Below are 17,384 nucleotides of genomic sequence, written 5' to 3' on the forward strand. Positions count from 1 at the left end.
TCTGATAAGCATGAGGTGGTACTTCATTGTGGCTATAATTTGCATTTCTCTGATGATTAGTAATGTTGAGCATCTTTTTATATATCTCTTGGCCATCTGTTTGTCCTCTTTGGAGAAGTCCTTTGCCCATTTTTTTAACTGGATTGTTTGTTTGATGTTGAGCTGTATAATTTCTTTATATATTTTGGGTATTAACCCCTTGTCAGATGTATCATTGGTGAATATATTTTTCCATTCAGTGGGTTGCCTTTCTTTTTGTTGATGGTTTCTTTTGCTGTGCAAAAACTTTGTAGTTTGATATAGTTCTATGTTTAATTTTTTTTCTTTGTTTTCCTTGCCCAAGGAGATATTTCAGCAAGAACATTGCTATGAAAAATGTTTGAGATTTTACTGCCTATGTTTTCTTCTAGGATCTCTATGGTTTTATGACTGACATTTAAGTTTTTACTCCACTTTGAATTTATTCTTGTGCATGGTGTAAGTTGGTGGTCTACTTTCACTTGTTTGCTTGTACCTCTCCAATAATCTGAACACCATTTATTGAAGAGACCATCTTTACATCATTGTATGTTCTTGCCTCCTTTGTCAAGTATGAATTGACCAGATAGTCATGGTTTTACCACATGTCTGGGTTCTCTGTTCAGTTCCATTGATCAGTATGCCTGTTCTTATGTCAGTACCATGCTATTATGCTCACTATGGCCTTGTAGTGTAGTTTAACATCAAGTAGCATGATGCCTCCAACTTTGTTCTCCTTTCTCAAGATTACTGAGGCTATTCAGGGTCTTTTGTAGTTCCATATAAATTTTTAGAATATTTGTTCTAGTTCTGTGAAATAAATATACCATTGGCACCTTGATAGGAATTACATTGAATCTATAGATCACTTTGGGTGGTATGGACATTTTAATGATGTAATTTTTCCTATCCATGAATACAGTATATTCTTCCACTTATTTGTACTTTCCTCAATTTCTTTCTTTGGTATCCTACAATTTTCTGAGTACAACTCTTACCTCCTTGGTTATATTCCTAGGTATCTTATTTTTTGTTGTTGTTGCAATAGTAAATGAGATTGTTTTCTTAATTTCCCTTTCTGATAGTTCATTATTGCTATATAAAAATGCCATTGGTCTGACCTATTGTGGCACAGTAAGTAAAGCATCAATCTGGAACACTGAAGTCACCGATTTGAAACCCTGGGCTTACCTGGTTAAGGCATATATGGGAGCTCATGCTTCCTGCTCCTTCCCTTCTCTCTTTCTCTCCTTTTTAAAATAAATATTTTTAAAATGCCATTGATTTCTGAATATTAATTTTGTATCCTACTTTACTGAATTCATTTATCAGTTCTAGTAGTTTTGGGGGGGAGTCTTTAGGGTTTTCTATATACAGTAGCATGTCTTTGAATAATAATAGTTTTATTTCCTCCTTTCCAATTTGGATGCCTTTTATTTCTTCTTCTTGTCTGATTGCAGTGGCTAGAATTTCCAGAAATATGTTGAATAAAAGTGGTGAAAGCAGACACCCCAGCCTTGTCTCTGTTCTTAAAGAAAACACTTCTAGTTTTTGCCCATTTAGTATGATGTTGGCTGTGGATTTGTCATTTACTGAATTTATTATGTTGAGGTGTGACCCCTCTATTGCCACTTTGATGAGAGCTTTTATCATAAATTGATGCTGGATTTTAAAAAATACTTTTTCTGCATCTATTGATATCTATTTGTATCCTTCATTTTGTTTATGTGATGTATCATGTTTATTGATCTCACATCCCTGGAATAAATCCCACTTGATCATAGTGTATTATCTTTTTAATACATTGCTGGATCCAATTAGCTAATATTTTATTGAGCATTTTAGCATCTGTGTTCATCAAAAATGTCAAAGGGGTATTAAAATTGCCAACTATGACTGATTGCTGTTGATCTCTCCCTTAATGCCCAACAAGATATTCTTTATATATTTAAGTGCTCCTATATTGGGTGCATATATGTTTCCAAGAATTATATCCTCTTGTTGGATCAATCCCTTTACTGTTATGTGCTTCTTTGTCTCCTTGTAATGGCCTTTGTTTTGAAGTCTATCTTGTCTGATATAAGTGCTGCTACCCCAGCTTCTTTTTATCATTTTCATGAGATATTGTTTTCCATCCCTTCACTTTCAGTCTGTGTGTATCTTTTGTTCTGAGGTGGGTCTCTTACAGACGGCATCCAATTTGTTTTTCTTAATCCCTTCACCTTTTCACCCAGCCCCCTATCCCCCTCCCATTCGCAATGCTTAGTTTGGTCTCTCTATGAGTCTGTTCCTGTTTTGTTTGTTCTTTTATTTTGTTCTTTAGATTCCACATATGAGTGAAATCATATGGTATTTGTCTTTTATGTCTGACTCATTTCACTTAGCATGATACCCTCTAGGTCCATTCATGTTTCACAAATAGTAAGCTTTCATACCTTTTAAAGGCTGGGTAATACTCCACTGTGTAAAAATATACCACATCTTTTTGGTCCATCATTTAAGGATATTCTTAACAAGAAAACTGAATGTTGAACTGTTGATTTGGCAGCTCAATGATATCATCAAGGATCTAGGTTCTTTTTTTTTTTTTTTTTTTTTTTTTTTTTTTGTATTTTTCTGAAGCTGGAAACAGGGAGAGACAGTCAGACAGACTCGCGCATGCGCCTGACCAGGATCCACCCAGCACGCCCACCAGGGGCGACGCTCTGCCCACCAGGGGGCAATGCTCTGCCCCTCCGGGGCATTGCTCCGCCATGACCAGAGCCACTCTAGCGCCTGGGGCAGAGGCCAAGGAGCCATCCCCAGCGCCTGGGCCATCTTTGCTCCAATGGAGCCTTGGCTGCGGGAGGGGAAGAGAGAGACAGAGAGGAAGGAGGTGGGGGGGGGGGTGGAGAAGCAAATGGGCACTTCTCTTATGTGCCCTGGCCGGGAATCGAACCCAGGTCCCCCGCACGCCAGGCCGACGCTCTACCACTGAGCCAACCGGCCAGGGCCAAGGATCTAGGTTCTTGCATCCTTCTCTCTCGTCATCTTCATAGTGCTGGGTTTTATTCACAGCTTTATTGCTTCATGGTCACAGCACGGCTACCAAGGTGCAAGACATCACAACCTCACACAACAGCATTCAAAACAGAAAGGAAGAAAGGTAGCAAGAGATCTATTCTTAGGTATTGCTCTCTTTTTTACTGAAGAAAAATTATTCCTATAATCCTCTATGCCAGCGGTTCTCAACCTGTGGGTCACGACCCCAGCGGGGGTCAAACGACCAAAACACAGGGGTCACCTAAAGCCATCGGAAATACATATTTTATTTAAAAATGTATTGTATAATAAATATGTATTTTCCGATGGCTTTAGGCAACCCTGTGTTTTGGTCGTTCGACCCCCGCCGGGGTCGCGACCCACAGGTTGAGAACCGCTGCTCTATGCCAAATTTTCTTTTATCTCATCAACCAAAACTAAGTGACATGGTCACTATCCCCATTTGATATTTTAAAAACTGAGGCTTAGAGAGATTAGAAAACTTGTTCAAGGTCACAGGGGCAATAAGTGGCAAAATCGTAAGCATAGTTATGACCAACTCCAAAGCCTGTGCTCTTAACTACTGCCAAATTCCATCGTAGGCATTGATTGGACCTTAAAAAGTGGTAGACTACTTAAAGGTAGTTACACTGTCTGAAAGAGAATGTGTGGGTTTAAAGTCAGGCTTGAGGATCCAATGATGAGATGGGAAATGGATCTCCTCTAGAAGGCAATAGGATTCTGCCCAGATACTTGGCAGGTGGGTGAAAACCAGGCAGCATTGTCCTCTTGACACCCTTGCCACCCTCTCCCTACTATAAGTTTGGCTTCATAGGGCTTTGCCTGCCCTTGTCAGCAGAGGTAGCTGAGTCAGAATGACCATCCTGGGAAGGGAGTCAAAAGCCCTGGGATGAGTTGGCCATTCCTGGGCCATGTGTCAAGAAGCCTTTAATAGCATAATCCCTCTCTCCCAAGAAGGCCAAGGGTGACAAGCCTTTTAATAAAGGATAATGGTATTTTGCATCAAATACACTCAGCCACTGACTCATAACTGCAGTAGCCACCAGAAAACAAGTCAGAAGGGGAGGAAGAATTTGTCAGGCTTGGGAAGAAACCAGGCTAAGGCCTCCCAGGGACCCTCATGATTGTTGCAGCCAGTGCAGGGAGCTCCTTAGCCCTCCTTGGCGGAGAACTAGACTATATGGAACACTTCCATCAGTACCAAAAGTTCTATTAGACAGCCCTAAAATAGAATGAGGGTGGAATATGGTTGGTTTCCCAAAAGAAAATCAAGATGCTGGGATGTGAAGAAGGGTGGATGAATGTTGGGGAAGCAAAACAGGTGCCCACTGTGAGTCATTCTTAATCTGAGAGTTGCAGACTACTGAGACTGAGGAAAGCTATAGACTTCCTCCCCAGGGGAGGAAAATTACAAACAGTTACATAAAGACAGAATTCTGCTTAGAGTTTCCAAAGGGTCATAGGCTCCCTGAGGCCAAACAATGTACAATGACCTGGGTTCAGAATTCTTAGTGTTCAGGGAATTTTAGTGTTCAGGGAATTTTAGCAAGACAGTGGGGGCTGGAGGAAATAGCTTTTAAAGGGTTTGCCGCCTGAGTACAGTCTCCAGAGCTTCCTTTATTCTCCACCACAATGCCCTTAGTCTAGGAACAAGAAGAATTTGTCTCCACTCCTAATTATCGGGTAAGACACAAATGATGCAAATATTATGCTAAATGAGACCCCTTAAAATAGCAGAGAGCAAACCAGTGCAGAAGATGCCTTGTTATTTGCAACTTGTAAATGAGTTTGATGCCTTTTCCCCCCACTTCCTCTCCCCACTTCCCACCCCTGTTGTTGATGTTAATCTGAATTCCTGAAGGAGTCACCTTCCCCCCAGAAAGGTGTCCCTTGAGGGGAGGAGGGGAGGGAAGTGGGGTTTGTAAATGCAGCTTGATTGTCTACATCTGATTAGTAATTACCTACCAAGAGATGCTCTGGAAACACTGTCACCCTCTGATGAGGAAAGGGTTTGAGAGGCAGATCTGGCAGGTGGAGGGTGGGGTCGAAAATGATGGGAAAGGGAGGGAGGTGGGAACAGATATGCAATTGGGGGACTGCTGCTAGTTGAGCTGGGGGACAGGCAGGCAGATTATTCATCCTTAGTCAGCATTCTCACACCACCCTTCATCAGCACGGGTGACCTTGAGTTTTGTGTGGCTTGAATTGTGTGCTTCAGTTTCCTTATCTGTAAGGAGATCTATTGCGAGATCAAATAAAGTATTATTACAGTCCACACAGTGAAACAACCTCTGATTCAGCCTCCAATTGACAGGGCATTGGTTGGAACTCCACAAAACTTCAAGAAGGCCACACTGTTCTCTGCCAACATGGCTATAGACCCATATCCTTACAACATAGAACACAATAGACTATAACCAACTTCCAGATATGTGTGTCACCAGAAAGGGACGCTGGCTTGAGCATTTTTTCAGACAAATTTTTGAACTCTGTCATATATAAAGAGCTCTTGCAAATCAATAAGAAATATAATTGGAAACTAAAACTCTAATTAAAGAAAACAAATCAAAGACATGAAAAACAATTCTCAGTAGAATTAAATACACATCTAATAAGCTTATGAAATTATATTTAAAACTTAGACTTTTCAGTAATCAAAAAATGCAAATGAAAACAACAAGACACTGCCTTTTAAACCTATTAAATTAGCAAAGACAGGAAGAAAAACCTCTGTGCTGTCCAGAGTTAAAGAGGCACTCTCAAACTCTGCTGGTGGGATTATAAATTAGTTCAGCCTTTCTAGAAAGCAATTTGGCAGGCCAATCCCAATTATATTTATGTATACACACACACACACATACACACATATATATGTACATTTTAAGCATATGAAAAAATACTGAGAGGATATAAAACAAATGTTAACAGCAATTTTCTTTCTATAATAAGATTAGGGTGATTTTTATTTTCTTCTTTATATTTTTCTGTACTTTCCAAATTTCCACAGTGAACACGAATTGCTTTCATAATGAGAAAAAAAGAAAAACAAAAAAAGAGGTACATTTTTTAAAAACCTTGTTATGTTCTCCTGAAATGTGTTTTTTACCATTTCATTCCAGGATGCTCGGTTTTGCAACGCTAAGCTCTTTCTGGAGAGTTCTGTACTTCATCCCAAGAGAGTTGTCAAGTAGAAAGGACTGGTATTTTCATCTGTCTAGCAAAAAAAGAAAACACACCTGCTGTAGGTATTTGTTCTTGTCCTCTTCTTGGCTGTGTGACCTTGGGTAACTTATTCAAACTCTCTGAGGTTTGGATTTCATATCTTTAAAGGAAGACATATAATCGTTTCTACCTCATAGGCTTGAATGAGATAGCTTATGTAAAGTGCCTGAGACAATGCCAGGTGCATAGGAGGTGTTCTGTAAATGGTAACTAGTACAGACGGAGAAAAAACACGAGATCTTCATAACTGGGAAGCAGTCATCCAGGGGATGTGAAGAGTTGACTTCAAGTAGAGCCATGTAAGTGTGGAGCCTGAGCAGCCGTTCCAGAGGAACTGTCTGGCACATCTCGCTCCTTGAACTGGGAAAAATAACTTTGCACTGGGCCAAACCAACTTTGTCTTACAGACAGCTGTTTGCAAAGCAACCAGGAAAGCAGACATCCTAACCACAAGGACGGATGGCTCTGGATTCTCTTTCTGAAGAGAAAATCAGTAACCAGCCATGCATAGCTTGTTAGCACCAGCAGAAATTTCTTTCTTCCAGTCATGTAATTATGCCCTTCTTTGTCTCATAAACACCTCTCGCCCTCACCCTGTAATTGGAACACCATTTGGGTTTCTGCCTGAATCTGTGCTACCAGAATTGCATTCAGTTTGATCCCAAATAAACTCTTATTGCTCTCATTTTGGTTTTTTTATTTTTAGGTTAACAAGGAAAAGTCCATTCCACTTGGAGAAAATTATCCTCATATGTACACCTCATGTCCTTATCCCCATTTTACAGAGGGGACTTTGGAGGCTCTCAGAAAAGTAGAATGCTTTGCTCACGATCCTCCCCAGGGGTTCAAAATCAGGGGCTGAACAAGCGGCAAAGCCCAGTTCTGTTTACTTTTGGGTCCCTGGCCCAGAATGACATGCCGCCCATCTTCTGACATCTCCCCAGACCAATAGCAACATCTCCTCCCACCTTCCACTGACTGATTCTCTAGAATTCACTAAAGAACATGAATAATGGGAAAAAACTGAAATCCATCTAAATGTTCATAAGCTCCCTGAGGACAGGAGCTGTGTCCATTTCCCATTTTGTGTCCCTAGTTTCTTTGAGTCAGAATTGAATTAGAACTAGATAGAAAGGGGGGGATTGCAATGGAAGCTGGGTCCTCGCTTATTGGCCAGTCCATGTAATTCTTCCTCCAAGCGCTATCAAGCAGAACGGAGAGGAAAAGTCAGCAACTGGGTGAATAGGGGCAGATGGTGTAGTCATGTAGGTCACTGTGAGGACTTTGGCTTTCAATGGGAGGGCAGAGATTTTTTGCCTTTTTGTTCACTGACATATCCTCAACCCACAAAACACTGCCTGGTGCATAGTAGGGACTCAATAAACAGTGGTAAAAATAAATAAATGCAATGCAGCCAACAAAAATCCCTGCCACAGAAAGATATTTATGATATGCTGCTTGGTTGTTATTATTATTATTATTTTTTATGGAAGATGAGAAAGAATAAAACAGGATAATTACAAATCATTCACAGTGGTTGGTTTGGGATAGCAGATTTGGGTCTCATTATTTTTTTCTGATTCCCTAACTAAATCATTTAAAAAAAAGAGCTTGTGATATCTGCATGAGAAAGGAGGGAAAAGGCAAATGAATCAACTGGATAAGGAGTGAGAAGAAAGAAAGGAAGGAGCTAGGGAGAGAGAGATTAACTCAGGCTGTGGAAAATCAGTCCATGCACACCCTCCATACCCCCTTCCTCCACCCCTTCCACATGCATGTGTGCGTGCGTACACACACACACACACACACACACACACACACACACACACACACACACCGGAAGCCCTCCTTCCCTGCCTGGGCCCTGCCCTTGGCTGGATTCCAGGCTCCCCCTGCTCTTGGCAGCATCTTCTCATCCTCTCAGAAGCCAGTGCCCAGCAGCCCCTCCTGCCCGGGCCACAATGGAGGATGCATTCAGATAGAAAACAAAGGCAATTAGCAAGGGCCTGCTGCCTGGCTCCTCTAATTGCCCACACTCCTGAAAAGAAATAAATGATAGCACTTTCTGAGGAAAATAAAAATATCTCAGTCATTAGCTCCACATGTATGCAGAGCAGGCCTCCCTGAGGAATACCCAGGAATTGCCAGAGATGGAAATCACGGGACCAGAAAGGCCACGGCCCCAGGAGGGATGAGTCTAGCTGACCAGAATGAACCTATGACTGACTCTCTGGAGACTGACTATGGGCCTCTAGAACAAACTATGTTCAAATCCCATCTCTACCTTCGCTAGCTGGGTGGCCTTGGGCAAATCACATTGCCTCTCTGAGCCTCACTGCAGTGACAGCGCTAATCTCAAAGAGTTATTGTGGGGACTGAGCGGGAAAAGCACCCAGTGAAAGCTACTGGCGAGCTATGTACAAGCATCCTTTCCCTCTGCCTGTGCGTGCGTCCCCCACCCCATCTATACCTCACTAACTCCTCCTAGTCATCCTACAAGATTCGGTTTGGTTGTTACCCCTTCAGGCTGCAGTGGGTGCGCTTGCCATGTGCTTCCAGTTTACACTCTACTTTCTTGTATAAATCAGGGCCCATTGGTTGTGAGTGACAGACAATCCCTGGCTAGCATAGCAGCAAGAGGGTTTACTGGAAGGATGTTGGAGCTCAAGAAATCTATGTGAGGAGTGAAAATGGGCCTTGGTGGTGAACTGAGGATGCTCCACGGGGCTGGGAAGGAGAACATGGGCATGACACCACTTCTGGGATGGAAATAGAACCTTGACCCTCTCAGGGACCTGGTCCCTCTGCTCAGAATCAAATTCCAGGGAGGAGATGATGGAGGGCACAGGGCCCACCCTGGGTCAGGGTATAGCAGTGCTCCCCAATTATGACCCCACCATCCTGCCTCCGCTGGGGAGAAGCTACCCCCATGTAAAGGTAGTGATCTCTGAAATAAAGATGGATGCTGGCCAGTGCACAAACAGAAGCCTATCTCAAATATAGGTAGGGATTTCATCTCATTCCTTCCTCTCCGAGTCTCCAGCACTTCACTCACTGTCTCACAGAGTTTGCTGAATGAATGAATGAATGAATGGGAAACCATAAACTTCCAGGCAAGTAGTGCTAAGGCTTCCAACTAAGGCCCAAGGAATGACCATGGCAGGCAGTGTGGTGTAATGGTTAGAAACACAGGCTTAGGAGTCAGGCAGAGCTGAGTTCAAGTTTTGGCTGCATCATTTTCTTATTTTACTATCTTTGACTTTGGACAAATTGCTTTCGGAGCTTCAGTTTTCTTATCTGTAAAATAGTGATGCTTATAATTGCCTCTTTGTAACTTTGTTGCAAGAACCTAAGAAGATTTATGTAAAGAATTGATGCAATGCCCAGGACATAAGTGCTCAATAAACCGCACTGTTAGTCCTCTTGCTTTTATCACTGTTGTTGTTACTGCAGGAGGTGAGGGGGAGAGGAGTGATCTGGACTGAAAATGAGAGCTTACGGAAGAGGAGTCACTGGGATATGTGTGGGCCCTGTGGGGGACCCCTGGATGAACAAGGGGGTAGGGGATCCTGCCCTAAAGAAGCTCAGAGTTGAGTGAGAGAGACCAGTGAATTCTCATCCAAGAAAAAGTATGAAACTCATCTTTTTTTAAATAAAGAAAAACAAAACTAACATACAATGAAAAACTTATGCAGCCAGTAGAACCAGATGCAGGAAGAAACAAAACCAAATGTAGTCAAAGACTGACTTATTCAACTCGCTAGATGCTGGAGGGTAGCGATGAAATGCCCAAGCCCCGAGGAAGGGAGGAGACCCTGCTCCAGAAGTCTTCTGAGGCTGGGACTTGAACTTAGGCTTAGGATAAATTTGAAGAGGTCAACAAGAAGGCGGGCACTCCAGGTAGCGGGTGCTCCACAGGCGAAGACATGGAAATGCGAATGTCAAGCCTTAGGAGACTATCTTAGTCTGTTCGGGCTGCCACAACAAATACCATAGACCGGGTGGCTTCAGCAACAGACATTTATTTCTCACAGGTCTGGAGGCTCAGAAGTCCAAGGTCAAAGTGTTGGTAGAGCCGGTCCCTGGTGACTGCTCTCTTGCTGGCTTTCAGATGGCTGCGTTCTCACTGTGTCCTCGCATAGCAGAGAGAAAATGAGCTCCTGTCTCTTCCTCTTCTTACAAGGACACTAAGCCCATCATGGGGGCTTACGACCTCGGTTAAACTCAGTTAAACCTCCCAAGGTGCCTACCTCCAAAAACATCACATAGGACTTCAACATATGACTTGGGGCAGGAAGGGGACACAGACATTCCGTCTGGAATAGAGACCTAGGTGTCAGGCAAGGGGAGCAAAAATGGAATCTGATTTTGCAGGTAGCTTACATTTTTGGCAGATGCTGTTCTCTCCCTGGATCTTTATGCTTTCATTCTAGCTCAGATTGGGGCACCCAAACCTGGTCTTGCAGAAGAAGTAGCTGCTGAGGTTTCCTTTCACAATTCAGCATCCTGGGCTCTGCCTCGGACATACTAACGCAGAATCTCCCAGGACAAAGCCAGGAAATGGGGACTTTCTTTCCTTCCCTCAATTGATGGTTTTTGATTGAGGTAAAATTCACATAACATAAAATTAACCATTTTACGGATGCTTAGTATATTCACAATGTCATGCAAATACCGCCTCTATCTAGTTCCAAAACATATCCATCATCCCCAAAGGAAAAGCCTTCTACATTAATAGGAAACTTCATATCCCATTCTCCCCTCCCCCAATCCCTGGCAACCACAGATCTGCTTTCTGTCTGGATGGGTTTGCCTATGCTAGATATTCTTTATAAATGGAATCACACAATGTGAGTTCTTTGTTGCCTCTCTTCTTTCACCCAGCATAATGTTTTCAAGGCTCATCCCCTTTGTAGCATATGTCAGTACTTCATTCCTTTTTATGGGTGAATAATATCGCATTGTGTAGATAGACCACATTGTGTTTACCCACCTGTCTGCTGATGGACATTTGAGTTGTTTCTACCTTTTGGCTATTGTGACTACTGCTATCCCCAAATGATTTTTTTTAGTAAGTGAGAGGTGGGAAGGCTGAGATGGACTACCACTAGCTAGTGCCCCTACCAGGATCCACCCAGCAAGCTCCCTACTGGGCAATGCTCTGCCCATCTGAGGCATTGCTCTGTTGCTCAGCAACTAAGCTTTTTTTTTAGTGTCTGAGGCCAAGGAGCCATCCTCAGTGCCTGAGCCAACTTGCTCCAATCCTGATTCATGGCTGCAGGAGGGGGAGAGAGAGAGAGAGAGAGAGAGAGAGAGAGAGAGAGAGAGAGAGAGAGAGAAGCTAGAGGGGGAGGGGTGAAGAGGCAGATGGTAGCTTCTCCTGTGTGCCCTGGCCGGGAATCAAACCTGGGACATCCACACTTTGGGCCAATGCTCTACCACCGTGCCAATAGGCCAGGGCCCCCCAAGTGATTTCGGTTTCATCAATTTGAAGGGTTGCCATTTGAGTACCAGTACTAAGGTGACGATCACTTAAAAAAAATAAAGTTCTTGAACTTCAGGTGTCTCGCTCAAAATCACTGGGGAGCTCACTAACAATACAGATGCCAGAGCCTCACCTCTGGATAATCTCATTCAGTAGATTTAGATGGGGCCTGGAAATCTCCATTTTAAATGAGTCCCCACTCTTCATCCCCAGAAATTCTGCTGCGAGTGGCTTACCTACCATTCTATAAAAAATGGTGATTTAGGCCCTGGCCAGTTGGCTCAGCAGTAGAGCATCGGCTTGGCGTGCAGGGGACCTGGGTTCGATTCCCTGCCAGGGCACACAGGAGAAGCGCCCATTTGCTTCTCCACCCTCCTCCCCTCCTTCTTCTCTGTCTCTCTCTTCCCCTCCCGCAGCCAAGGTTCCATTGGAGCCCAGGAGCTGGGGATGGCTCCTTGGCCTCTGCCCCAGGCGCTAGAGTGGCTCTGGTCGCGGCAGAGCATCGCCCCCTGGTGGGCAGAGCGTCGCCCCTGGTGGGCGTGCCTGGTGGATCCCAGTCGGGCGCATGCGGGAGTCTGTCTGACTGTCTCTCCCCGTTTCCAGCTTCAGAAAAATACAAAAAAAAAAAAAAAAAAAGGTGATTTAAAAGAAGGAGGTCATTCATGGTCGCTTGAATTAGAGGTAATTTTTCCTTTCATTTTTTAACACTGGTCATTGTTTGTCAAATATTTGATAGTGAGCATGTTTTACTTTTATATTTAGAATGATTTTAATGAATAAAAGGAAAAGGAAAGGACTTGACGCCTCGCCCGATTGTCGATTGCCGGCCTGGGCATCTCTCCGGCCCCCACCAGCTAAGACTCCTGGACCGCCTCTTGTGCTCCCCCGCGCCCCAGCTCTTTCTGCAACATGTGCACATGTACTAAGAAAGCCAGCGTCTGATTTCTATGCATGGGACACTCTGGCCTACGGCGTGTCATACAATTTGCTTACTTACTGTGCGCTTTTTGGAGCATCTGAGGAAATCAAAGCTGGGGGCTGGAGCTCTGTTTTCTTACAGATAATCATATTCTCCTACCACCTACGTTAATAGTTTGGGGCTTGCAGGCATTTATGAGTGGTGTCTCTAATATGGTTCTGGAATATCTGCCCTATAAATTCTTAAGAACAGACTTATAGATTGCCTATTACCCGCATTATGGGCTATTAATAAATCAGTTACAGCCACGTATGTTTTTTAAATTGCATTTTTTTTTCTTTTTCCATTTGTGTTCACATTTGAAGCAGCTCAAAACTGGTGAGAGACAGAACACCCGTGCTGGATCGAGGGCTGTGGTTTCCTAAAGAGAGATGGCAGGGGAACGGAGTTGACAGCCAGGTCTGGAGAGGCAAACAGTTCGGAGCAAGGAAGAAGGAGGATCCAAGGGCCCTTGCCGGCTGGGCATCGCTGTGACATTAGAGGGACTGGATCCACCTCCTGGGGACCCCAGGCGGCAAGGCTGAGCCCGCTAGTGTCCCCGTGATGTCTTTGCTAGGAGTCCCCCACCGCATCATCTGCTCAGGCTGCTCTGTGTTAACTTGGCATTTCATGATGTGCTGTCTGGTGCGGACAGTAACCTGGGCATTGAGGAATTCTCCAGCTGGTTCTAGGATGCCATAGCCCCTTCCCCTGGCAGGGGGAAGAATTCCGGTCCCCTTCAAGGCTCCAGTGCCAATCTAGAAACTGGGGAGTCTTCAGGAGCTGACATTTCATTCGTATCTGGCCCTGGGGGCAGCTGCCAGTGGTGGGAGGCGGAGGGAGCTACCTCAGGGGGAACTAAGCTCCCAATTGCTGTACATAGTTTGCCCAGTACCCTGTCCCACAGGAGGGCCCCTCAGCACTGGTACTTGGGATCACAGTGTTGCAGCCCTTTTCTCTGAACAGTATCAAGTCCAGGATGACAAAAGGAAGAGCCACACTTTTTTTCCCCCCCAGAACTACTCTTTTCCTCCAGTCCCCCCAGGACTTTTGCTGGGACTGAGTCACTATGCCCATTGAATTTTCCCCCAACAACAGATTCACTTAATCATGGTAGTGTAGGTAGCTATATATTAATAAAGGAAGGGTGCAAAGGGAATTAAACATGATCAAACATAATAAACGAGGGAGATGAATCGGATAATAAGCCTGCTCCACTAGGAAGTTGCAGCATTCATAGGCTCCCCAGGGGACCTCTGCACCCAGCAGGAGAAATCCCTCTGCTGGGAGCATGCCCGGTAGAAGCCAAGATGGATGCAGGGGGAGGTAAGCCCATGTGCAATAGAAGTCAATATGGTGTAGGGGGTGGTGCTGCTACTTTGAGGTATGGACAGTAGGAAATAAGATGGTGCCTGTAGGGGTGGAGCCTAGCCTAGGAAAAGGATCAGATTGGATAAGGGACACAGAACCCTAAAAGAGCTATGATATGGATCGGTTGGGGGAAAGACCCAACGCAAACCTGGAAAAATAGAGAAGTTGGTTAGTTTGAAAGGGTGCCTGGTCCTTCCTAAGCCCAAGATAATATAATCAGCCTAACAGAGGTTTTCCCTCCCTCCCTCTCTCTCTCTCTCTCTCTAACATGGACTTGCCGCATTCATTCGCATGTTCTTTCTCCATAGCAGCTATGTGGCCCTAGCAGCCATGCAGCTGGCAACCACAAGGACACCAAGTGCTGGCTCCAGCCATGAGCCTGAGTACAGTAAGGCATTGCCAGCCAGAGTGCAACCAGGAACAGACGCTAAGCTAGCCAGATGGAGACAGATATGTACTGAACCAATGATGCAAAACGTCTGGACACTGGCCCTATTTCTGGGTCTGATGAAGACAAGGCTGAACTTCTCACAGCTGGATGGAGCTGAGCTCAGGGCAGCCCTTTGATTTTGCTTCCATAAAAATCTTAACACTACACTTTATCCTCCCATATATGAGTCCTCATAATGTTTTCCTTGGACTCCACGAAAGAACTCTCATTTCCACCAGCAACAAATACATCCCTTTGTCGCTTTGCAATCTCCTCATTAGGCCTCCTCACACTATCATATATGCAAAGCTTGTTGTATCTGAATACCAGTCATTGAGGCCAGCAGAATTTCTTTTTCTTTTTACAGAATCTGTCAGTGCAAATCAGTAGATGCAAATGAGAAAAGGGCAGTTTCTGGCATCATGTTCCCTGTGTGATGTAAGAAGGCGTTCGTTGCTAGCCGCTGTAACAACCAACTCCAGATCTCAGTGGCCTTAGACAATCCAAGTCTATTTCCCACTCACCTCACAGTCTGATACAGATTGAGAGGCTTTCCTGGAAGCTCACCTCCAAGCAGTGACTCAGGGATCCAGGATCCTTTCTCCATCACCCACTGCAATCTTTAATGCACAACCTCCACAGTCACTGTAGAAATAAGAGGAGAGCGAGAACATGGAGGAAATTTCAAAAAGATGCCCACCTTTCATTGGCTACACTGCAGTCCTGTGGTTTCAACTTAACTGCAAAGAAAGCTGGGAAATTTGATCTTCCTATGAGTCCAAGAAGAGGATTGTTGAGCATCTATCCAATTTCTGCCATACACCCAATATCCACTGACTTAGCCAGGAATCCAGGAACATATGGATTCTCAAAGAGTTTGTTCTCCTAATGAGATCATAAACTTCTTCAGGGTAGATTATTATTTTCTTGAGTCTCCCAGCCCATGGGAAGTGGTTAGCATACAATTGATGTTCTCCAATGCTCACAAAATTCTAGAAGCAAAGAAAATCTACAGAGGTCATTTGGGACAATGCCCTGACTTCAATTCCTGAAGTTGTCTGGAACCAATTATTACTTTAAAAGACACCAAGCACCTTCATAATCATTATCTCATTTGTACCTCATGATATCTCCAGGGCTAGAGAGTACAGGAACTCTTATCTCCCTGATATAGATAAGGAAACTGAAGCATAGTCTCAAATATAAAGCTAACAATATTGATTGACAATTTTTTGAACATTGTGATGGTTAATCTTAAAGATCAACTTGACTGGGCTACAGGGTGCCCAGATACTTGGTCAAACCATATTCTAGGTGTGTCTGTGAAGGTGTTTCCATGAGATCAACATTTGAGTCGTTGGACTAAATAAAGTAGATTGCCCTCCCTAATGTGGGTGGGCCCCATCCAATCCACTGAAAACCTGTATAGAACAGAAAGGCTGACCCACCTATGAGTAAGAAGGAACTCCTCCCGTCCGACTGCCTTCCAGCTGGGACACTGATTTTTTTCTGCCTGAGGACTGAAACATTGGCTTTTCTGGCACCCCAGGACCACTAGCCTTTGTGCTAAAACCACCCATTGGCTCTCCTGGGTCTACAGCTTGCCAACTGAAGATCTTGGGCATCTTAGCCTCCATAATTATGTAAACCCATCCTTCATAATAATCTCTTTATGTATATATCTGTAGATCCCTGACTAATGCAAACACCTACTATGTGTTAAGTGTTAAAAAATATATATCATCTCAATCAAAACTCAAAATAGTCACAAGAGATTATTTTTATTATTGTCCTCAAGACCACAGGAGATTCTAAAGCCCTTGTTGATAATGGCGACACTAAGAAATATACAGAAGTGGTCTTTTTAATTATTCCACTCTAACAAATATCCCAGATCCTTCTGATAGGACTCCCACTAGAAGTGTCTGAGCAAACTGGGGTAGTGGGAGGGGAGGCAGGTAACAATTCCCCTGTTTTAGTGGGACGGGCGCACTAAGGAAAGATACACTACCATCCTGGGATGCACAGCCTCCTCCTCCATCCACACCCAATCCTTCAGCACACCTGGGCACTCAGTCTGGCTGCCTGCCTCCATTAAGGTCCCTGAGCCTTTTGCCCATCATTGTCATCATCTCTCCTTGGTGCCACATAGCCCTGGAGATGATTCAAGGTAGTATGTCTACCTCAACTCTATCATATCGGATGCCATGTGGGGGCAGCCCCTATAATCCTGCCCCAATCTCCTAGACAGAATAGGGCAACAAGTTAACAGTTAACCAGGAGACAGGAGATTCTGAGAACCCTTAGAAGCCTCCCAAAATATTCCCCACCAGGAACCTGCTATTGAATCAGAACCTCCCGTAGAGGAATCCCTGCTTGGATGTGGGACTGTCTCCTAGACCCTGTTACAATGCCCTTTCAGAGAAGGGTTCTTCATAAGAATTTTCCAAGTTCACCTATCAAATGTGCTCATTTGTTGGTTCATTCAATGCCACCGGTGTCCATAAGGGTGCAGTCCTAGGAATACCTTGAAATAAGAGTGTTACCTCGTGCCCAGGGCCGTCGGCCCCATCTACGACACTGTGGACGAGCCTAGGGTATTTCTTCCAAGAAGCAGGTAAACTGATCTCATTTGCACAAGGGCCACTTAACTATGTTTTGCCTGAATAGTCAGGTTTTTTATTCTTCCCTCAAAGATCTCTGTTGTGGGTGTTGATAGTCCTATTTTCTGCTGCTTTGCTTAATATATAGTGTTTCCTTTATCCCTCCTACCTCAATGCCCCACTCATATTTCAGGCTGGGACCTACTACTAATTTAGAGCTCTCTTTCCTCCTTTTGCCAACTTGTATTATGAATT

Source organism: Saccopteryx leptura, chromosome 2 (genome assembly GCF_036850995.1).
Source record: "Saccopteryx leptura isolate mSacLep1 chromosome 2, mSacLep1_pri_phased_curated, whole genome shotgun sequence".
NCBI classification, from domain to species: domain Eukaryota; kingdom Metazoa; phylum Chordata; class Mammalia; order Chiroptera; family Emballonuridae; genus Saccopteryx; species Saccopteryx leptura.